At 39.8% G+C, this 7,378-nt stretch overlaps 1 pseudogene; it reads right to left on the bottom strand.

The window, feature by feature from the left end:
• Positions 1 to 402: 402 nt before the first annotated feature.
• On the bottom strand, positions 403 to 6,503 carry LOC139181331 (ARL14 effector protein-like pseudogene; annotated as a pseudogene).
• Between the last annotated feature and the right edge of the window lie 875 nt (positions 6,504 to 7,378).

The following is a 7,378-nucleotide window of genomic DNA, read 5'->3' as shown; positions in this document are numbered from 1 at the left end:
ATTAAAAAAAAAATCTGTGCTTCAGGATTTGATTAAATTCTTGGAAAGCATTTTCTGCCTCCTGCTGGTTGTGGAAGCCTTTCCCCCACAAAAAGTTGTCAGGATGCTTGAAGAAGTGGTGGGCAGTTGGAAAGAGGTCAGGTGAATATGGCGGATGAGGCAAAATTTTGTACCAACCTAATATCACTATTATCAGGAATTTCTGATGTAAAGTGATTGGTGTTTGTCAAAGAACAAAACATGGATTTGCTTCAGGGAAGCGGGGATAAGTTTCTTTTTGCTCTTGGGTCTAAAACACACACACTTTCTCACACACAAAAAAATCAAAGTAAGGAAAATTAATTTTTATTAATATCAATTATTAATGAATAATTAATAATTTTTATTAATGAATTTGCCACACAGAGATTTCGGGTGAGTTAGTCAGAGGCAAAAGTGGTCTCAGGTGAATATTTTCTAGTGGGTAAACATACATAGCCATTTGGTGGGATGGAGATAGGGGCCTTCGGTCTATTTTTAGCCCATTACGTCTGCAGCCTCAGCCAGTGCCTGCACAACTGTGTTCAGTGGAAAGTCTCTTTGTGCCCAATCCAAAGCTTCAGAAGAAGCAATTAAATGTTCATGAGAGGTAAACATGGAAAAGTGGAAAAAGCAATTTTCTCCTTACAGATCATTTGAATAAAACTCAGTATCAAAGATGACTGAAGAGAAACTTTCCCAATGACGCTATGGGTGTGAACATTTTCATAGAGATTTTCCCTAAAAACAGTTTTGCACAATAGCTGCCAAACCTGTCCCAGATGTTTCACAGCAGTCTTCTGAGATGGGATCTTCACTGAGGTCAGCAGAAACTCTAGCTGAATTTCCTTAAATCCTATACCTCCAAGACCAAATGCAACTTAGGCCTTAGGAATTTTGTACCACCTTGGCCAGTTCTGTGTGGCTGGTAACCTTAGCCACCAAAAAAATGCTTTTAAATCATTTTTATGTGAAAATTAGATTAAAATTTGTCCTTTGAAGTCTGCTTCCAGTTGGCATTTTGGATATCACTTAAATTGAATCTCTGCTTTTGTGCTCATATGTTGGGCCATGGGGCCATAGGGCCTATTAAAGGGTTTTTTTTTAATAAAAACAAATTTCATTTTAATATTGTTAAAACAGTAACACTAAAAAATGAGACTATGAGTATGCACTGCCAAGTCAATCCAAATAGCAATTCTGATTTAGAATTGATAAACTGTAAGATCCTAACGGTAACTAGCTATTATAAACATAAGTTCTATGTCAAGACAAGCTCTCAGCTACAGAATTCTAAAAATCCTAAAACTCCATCTCCTAAGGTACCAGCAAAGAGGAGATGGATTTTTAATCTGAGAGGAGAGTAGCAATGGAGTTGCTGGTTACCAGAGGAGGAATTCGAGTCATCACAGCAGGAAGAGTAGAGAAAGTGAAAGTGAAGTGGCTCAGTTGTGTCCGACTCTTTGCGACCCCATGGACTGTAGGCTATCAGGCTCCTCGGTCCATGGGACTTTCCAGGCAAGAGTGCTGGAGTGGATTGCCATTTCCTTCTCCAGGGGATCTTCCCAACCCAGGAATCGAATCCAGGTCTCCTGCATTACAGGCAGACACTTTACCGGCTTCAGAGAACACTAACTAAATTATATTTTTAAAACTTTTTTCCCCCAGTCCTAAAATTCACCCAGGAGAAAGAGGCTGGTTTAACTGCAAAGCAGAGAAAATTGATCAGCCTGGAGGGCTGCACCTAGTCTGAGAGGTCGAATGGCATCTTGCTGATGACCTCCCCATTCTCATCGACTATGGTGTCGTAGGCCCAGCGGCGGTTGCAGCGGCAAGTGGGCCCGCACTTGGTGGACTTACACTTGGGGCACGGGTAGAAGCAACCCAGGCAGCCTTCATCAAGGCAGTCACACAGGTCAGCCTTATTGAAGGTGAGCCTGCCCTTTTCGTCATACTTGTTGACTTCACGTTTTTCAGGAACAAGCTCATTCTTCTTTGCCATTTGCCCTTTCTTTATCTGCTGCCTTACTTCAGGATTAAAGTTGGCTACCTGAGGCCAAGGATTTTGAAATGACAACCGTTTTAACTGCGGATCCAACCATTTCATTTGCTTCAGTTCCTTCTCACTTGGTTTCTCAGGAGAACTTTGACGTGCAGGTCTCTCTCGCACGGAACTGCTCTTTTCTGCTTGTTCACTCATTTCTGCTCACCTGGGGACACAAACAAAGTCAGCAACCATTTGTGGGAGCTCAGTCAACCATGAGGACGCTGGAGCTGGTAAAAGTCATTTCAGAATGGGCCTATTAAGTTTTTACTTCAAACCTGGCTTAAGTGGATAGGAGCAAGTTTATCAACACCAACAAATCTTTGGACAAAAGTGCTTTTATCAGATAGTATTTCCTCCTTTATTTAACCATCTCTTTTGTCTATCAAATGTTTAAATAACCATTCATGTTTGTCTAGACTAGTACTTCTCAAACATTAATGTGCATATGAATCGTTTCATGATTATGATTATGATTAACTAGATTATGATTCAGTTAGGACTGGGGTGGGGCCAGAGAGTCTACCTTTCTAATGTATGCCCAGATTGTACTGATATTGCTAATTCCAAACCTGCTTTGAGTCTCAAGGGCCTAGAGCTAAACCAATAGTGATCAGGGGCAAAAATTGCTTTGCTTTAATAGAAACCCAGTTATTCTTCTTCGGTGAGTGGCCCTAGGATAGAAAAACAACAGGTTTTTATGTAAAGAATCTCTTTCTCTCCACAATGCCCTACCACCACCCCCACACAAGGCAAACTCTTGACTTTTCCTCCAGCTAAATAGGTTTGAACAAAGAAAATACTGTTTGAATCACTTCAGATCAATAAACATATTCCTTGTTTCTCATGTCTGTTGTAAGTCATGGAAATTGGATGGGCACTTTTAGCGATTGCCTTTTCTCTTTAAAACATCAACACATTAGCTGTGGTTTATTTATTTTGCTTGAAGTGACCTCCAATTCTCCTCAAGAAACACTCTACAAGCTACTTTAAGGTAATTCATCATATTGAATTAGTGATTGGTTTTTAGAAGGCTTTCTAAAGTCAGTACATTCTCAAGGACTTTCAGTGTCGTTTCACCTCTCTCCATGTCTCACTGTCTCCCTGTGTATGTCTCTTCCCTCACCACTCCCCCCATCCCTCTGTTGTTCTCCTAATTGGCCCATGTCCTGCAGACTCCACAAAGCTTCCCAAACTACTGATAATTTAAAGCAGAGAGGCAGAGGACACCCATTTCTTTAAGGATGTTGTGCCTAGCTTCAAGAAGCAAACTGGCCAGAAGGAAGAGAGACAGAGGATGGGGCATCAGCTATGAGAGGATCACCATACTAGAGAAAAATTCCCTTTGCTTCTCACTGGAGAGTTTCAGGCAATTCCAGAGGACTGGCCACACTCTGTTTGATCCATACTACTAATTTCACACAACAGGTTCCTTTTAGGTCTTCCTTGTCACTTGAACGATGTAGTGTCTACAGAGAGGGAAAAGCAACTGATTCCCCTGAATCTGTCTCTTGAATTGGATTTATTTGCCAGGATCTTGTTGAGTAAATACCCAGGACAGAAATAATATGGTTTCATAATTTCTATCTGCTGCTACTGCTAAGTTGCTTTAGTCGTGTCCGACTCTGTGCGACCCCATAGATGGCAGCCCACCAGGCTCCCTTGTCCCTGGGATTCTCCAGGCAAAAACACTGGAGTGGGTTGCCATTTCCTTCTCCAGTGCAAGAAAGTGAAAAGTGAAAGTGAAGTCGCTCAGTCGTGTCCAACCCTTCGAGACACCATGGACTGCAGCCTATCAGGCTCCTCCATCCATGGGATTTTCCAGGCAAGAGTAGTGGAGTCGGGTGCCATTGCCTTCTCCGAACATGATACTAACAGGATATAAATCAAGTACAGTGCAAAACCAAGTTACTGAAGGACATAAAAGAAAATGTGAAAAAACAATGGAAAGAGCTTGATGGCCTGGTGAAAAGAACATTTTGTGATTATTTTAAGCACTTTACTCATTCACATCACATGACAAATTCCATCTTTATGTGTGTAATGATTTTTATTTTTTAATTTTCCTAAACAAAAGGATGATCTGAGACATTTTCTACCAAGATACTTATATGATTCACCATCTGCCCTGCTTTTTCATTCCTACGCCCCAAAATTATCCTCAGTATGAATACGTTGAAACCACTTATGCCTTTGGGCATACATACCTGGTCTTCTTACATGGAATGGTCGCCCTGATTTCGATACGACTCTCTCTCATACTTCAATAAACCCTTTCCTTACATATGCTCTCATAACAAAGACCTGCTCTAACTAAGTTGTTTACAATGTAACCATGGCCATCATTTACTTTACCTTTGCAATTATTTCTATCATCATGATATAATATATGACAATGTGTTTGTGTATAGGGAGGAAGCAAAGCTTCTATCACATGTGCAACTAGAAATAGTGACTTACAAATATCATGCATCTGAAATACAAAGAATAGAGATGAACTTCATGTATTTGAGATCCTCCTTCAGAGGCCTATCTCCTCTTCTACTCAGTTAATCAAATGCAGATAACTTCATGGACCCAGATACCTAGAGCAATACAGAGGTGGGGGTAAAGAAGTGAGGACATCAGAGCAGCTGAGAGTTTCTGGGAAGTCTTGAGTATGCAAATTCAGATTTCACCTTGGCCTGGAAATATGCCAAGCACATTGGCAGAAGTCTGAAGATGTGATATGCCTGAGGATTGTGTGGAGAGATATGGTGTATATTCTCATAAGATCACACGTGTCAGATACATTAAAAAAATATAGAAACAAAAATGAATAAATTGGGGTAAAATTCTTTCACTCTTCAATTTAGCAAAATATCTGTGTAGGCCAATTTTAAGGCACAGTATTTGGTTTAGAAACAGGCATCAAGACTCTGGTGGAGAAACTCAAAGTTTAGTTATGAATAGCTGTGAACCAAACACAAAACTGATTCTCAATAAAAGAAAATAGAATCAGGTTACAATGAGACCTTTTACTGCAGGAGCACTATAATAGCTCAATTTGCTGGATACTGCAAGTAAAATCACCAGGCAGCTGAACAGATGTGGCCATTTTATGTTCAGCTATAGCACACTCAAGACTTCTCTGGTAACTCAGATGGTAAAGCGTCTGCCTACAATGCGGGAGACCCGGGTTCAATCCCTGGGTCAGGAAGATCTCCTGGAGAAGGGAATGGCAACCCACTCCAGTATTCTTGCCTTCCCCGCCCCGCACCCAAAAAAGGGGCTCAAAGAAATATTGGGCTTCCCTGGTGGCTCAGAGGTTAAAGCATCTGCCTGCAATGTGGGAGACCTGGGTTCGATCCCTGGGTCGGGAAGATCCCCTGGAGAAGGAAATGGCAACCCACTCCAGTATTCTTGCCTGGAGAGTCCCATGGACAGAGGAGCCTGGTGGGCTACAGTCCATGGGTTTGCAAAGAGTCAGATACAACTCAGCAACTTCACTTTGTATAGCACACTCAACCTTTGACATGAGATATGTTTGTCAACCAGAATTGTTAGCTTAAACCCCAGGGCCTCTTAAACCCTTGACCTCTCTCAAAAATGTTGGGAGGATATGTTGAGGCAAACAATTTAGGGAAATTCAAAATAGAAATAAATGCTCGGTGAATGCATTTGAACCTTTGACATTCCAATCCTGTTGGTCAGGAAAGATCTTGGTATTTTCACAGGGAAATATTTTTTCTTTTGAAATCACTTTGAAGGTAACATTATTTTCTTCTGGTCACTCAACTATTTATTTACTTGTCATAAAATAAAGTGAAAAAACTCTGAGCCCAACCACATAAAAGTCTTATCTTTCTTATCATAGTTCTGTTAGTCCTTAAATTTCATGGTGCTGAAAATATCCTTTTTGTGTTTCTTTTCTGGATTGTTCTCCCTCTGAGCAATGGTTACCAGAATCTTTTAGAATGACATGTATTTGCTAATTGAATTAAAGGTGAAATAATGGAAGACTTTTCTTTTCCCCAACTATCTGGGTGATATTCTTAATCTGGAAAACAGATGTTTCAACATCTTTTTACATCTTTGTGTTCATGATTACAGTAAGGTTTCAGAATATTCCAAATGATTCCAATTCACTTTCCACATAGTTGGAAGCAGGAATCCGTTAAGATGAACCCCTTTAAACTTACATGTAATAATAGGAGGTGAAAGAAGGTAGAAAAGGGAGGGAGGAGTCCACTAGACTTGTTCTTGGTTGATGTTTTTCATACTTCTCTCAGCTCTCAAAACTGTCTTTTTGTTTAATTCACTTATTGAAGCAGTAAATGCTTTTTATTATCCCACGCACACAGATTAAAAATATTAAAATATACTTACCAAGTGGAAGATGAAAGATAATCCTTATTTAGGTGGTTACACTACTTTCACCGAAGACAGTCCTTTTACCTAAAGCACCAGAAAAAGGCAGTTTATCATCTATTCATTAGGGGGAAAATGTGTTAAATGTAACACACGAATAAAATCTCCTGTCCTTCCCAATAATTGTATCTCTTAATTTGCATCTTTCATCTAAAAATGTTTATACAAATTTTTTAGGCCATTGGTATTTGAGAAAATGGGAGGAAAATGGTTATTACTGAAATAGTTTTAATGAAAAATAGTTTCAAATGTTCAGATTATGTTAAAAAAAAAAAAAAAAAAACGAAGGGGGCAAAAGAAATCTTATTACAGTAGTACCCTGGCTGAAAGTTTCAAAAATTTAGTCTTTTAAAAATCCTTCAGTAATAGTAATAATCAAAGAGATCCTTTTCGTTTAACAGTGAGAATGATTAATTTGGCATTAGAAAAATATCACATTTTCCATAACTGATACTGGGAATCAAAGATGTATGGGAACTCTGTCTATATTTGAGGTTATACAAAAGCCTTGGTGTATACAGAAGTGGAAATTCTTAGGTCCTGCACCCAGAAATTCCAATTCAATAAGTCTGGGGGGTTGCCTGTGACTCTGCCTTTTTAACAAACAGCCCTGTGATTCTGATGTTGGTGGTCCAGGGACCACACCCGGAGAAGGCTGGTTGTGTAACCCTTCTGAGATTGTAAAAGAGCCCAGCTCTGCCTGCCATCCTCTGATCGCACAGCTGTTGCTAAATATCCTTCAACAAAGATCTTTAGGGAGATGACTTTCATACAGTTTGATATCTTGAGATATATTCTGAGTGATCCTCAGTTATGACAGTTAAACACCTTTGATTAATTCACTACACTCCTCCTGAAATTAGTGAATATATGAGGGAGTATCTGGTAACTGTCTACAACCACGCT

This window comes from Bos indicus, chromosome X (assembly GCF_029378745.1).
Source record: "Bos indicus isolate NIAB-ARS_2022 breed Sahiwal x Tharparkar chromosome X, NIAB-ARS_B.indTharparkar_mat_pri_1.0, whole genome shotgun sequence".
Classification (NCBI taxonomy): Eukaryota; Metazoa; Chordata; class Mammalia; order Artiodactyla; family Bovidae; genus Bos; species Bos indicus.
Note: the sequence above shows the minus strand (reverse complement) of the source record. Positions and strands in the feature narration are given on the sequence as shown.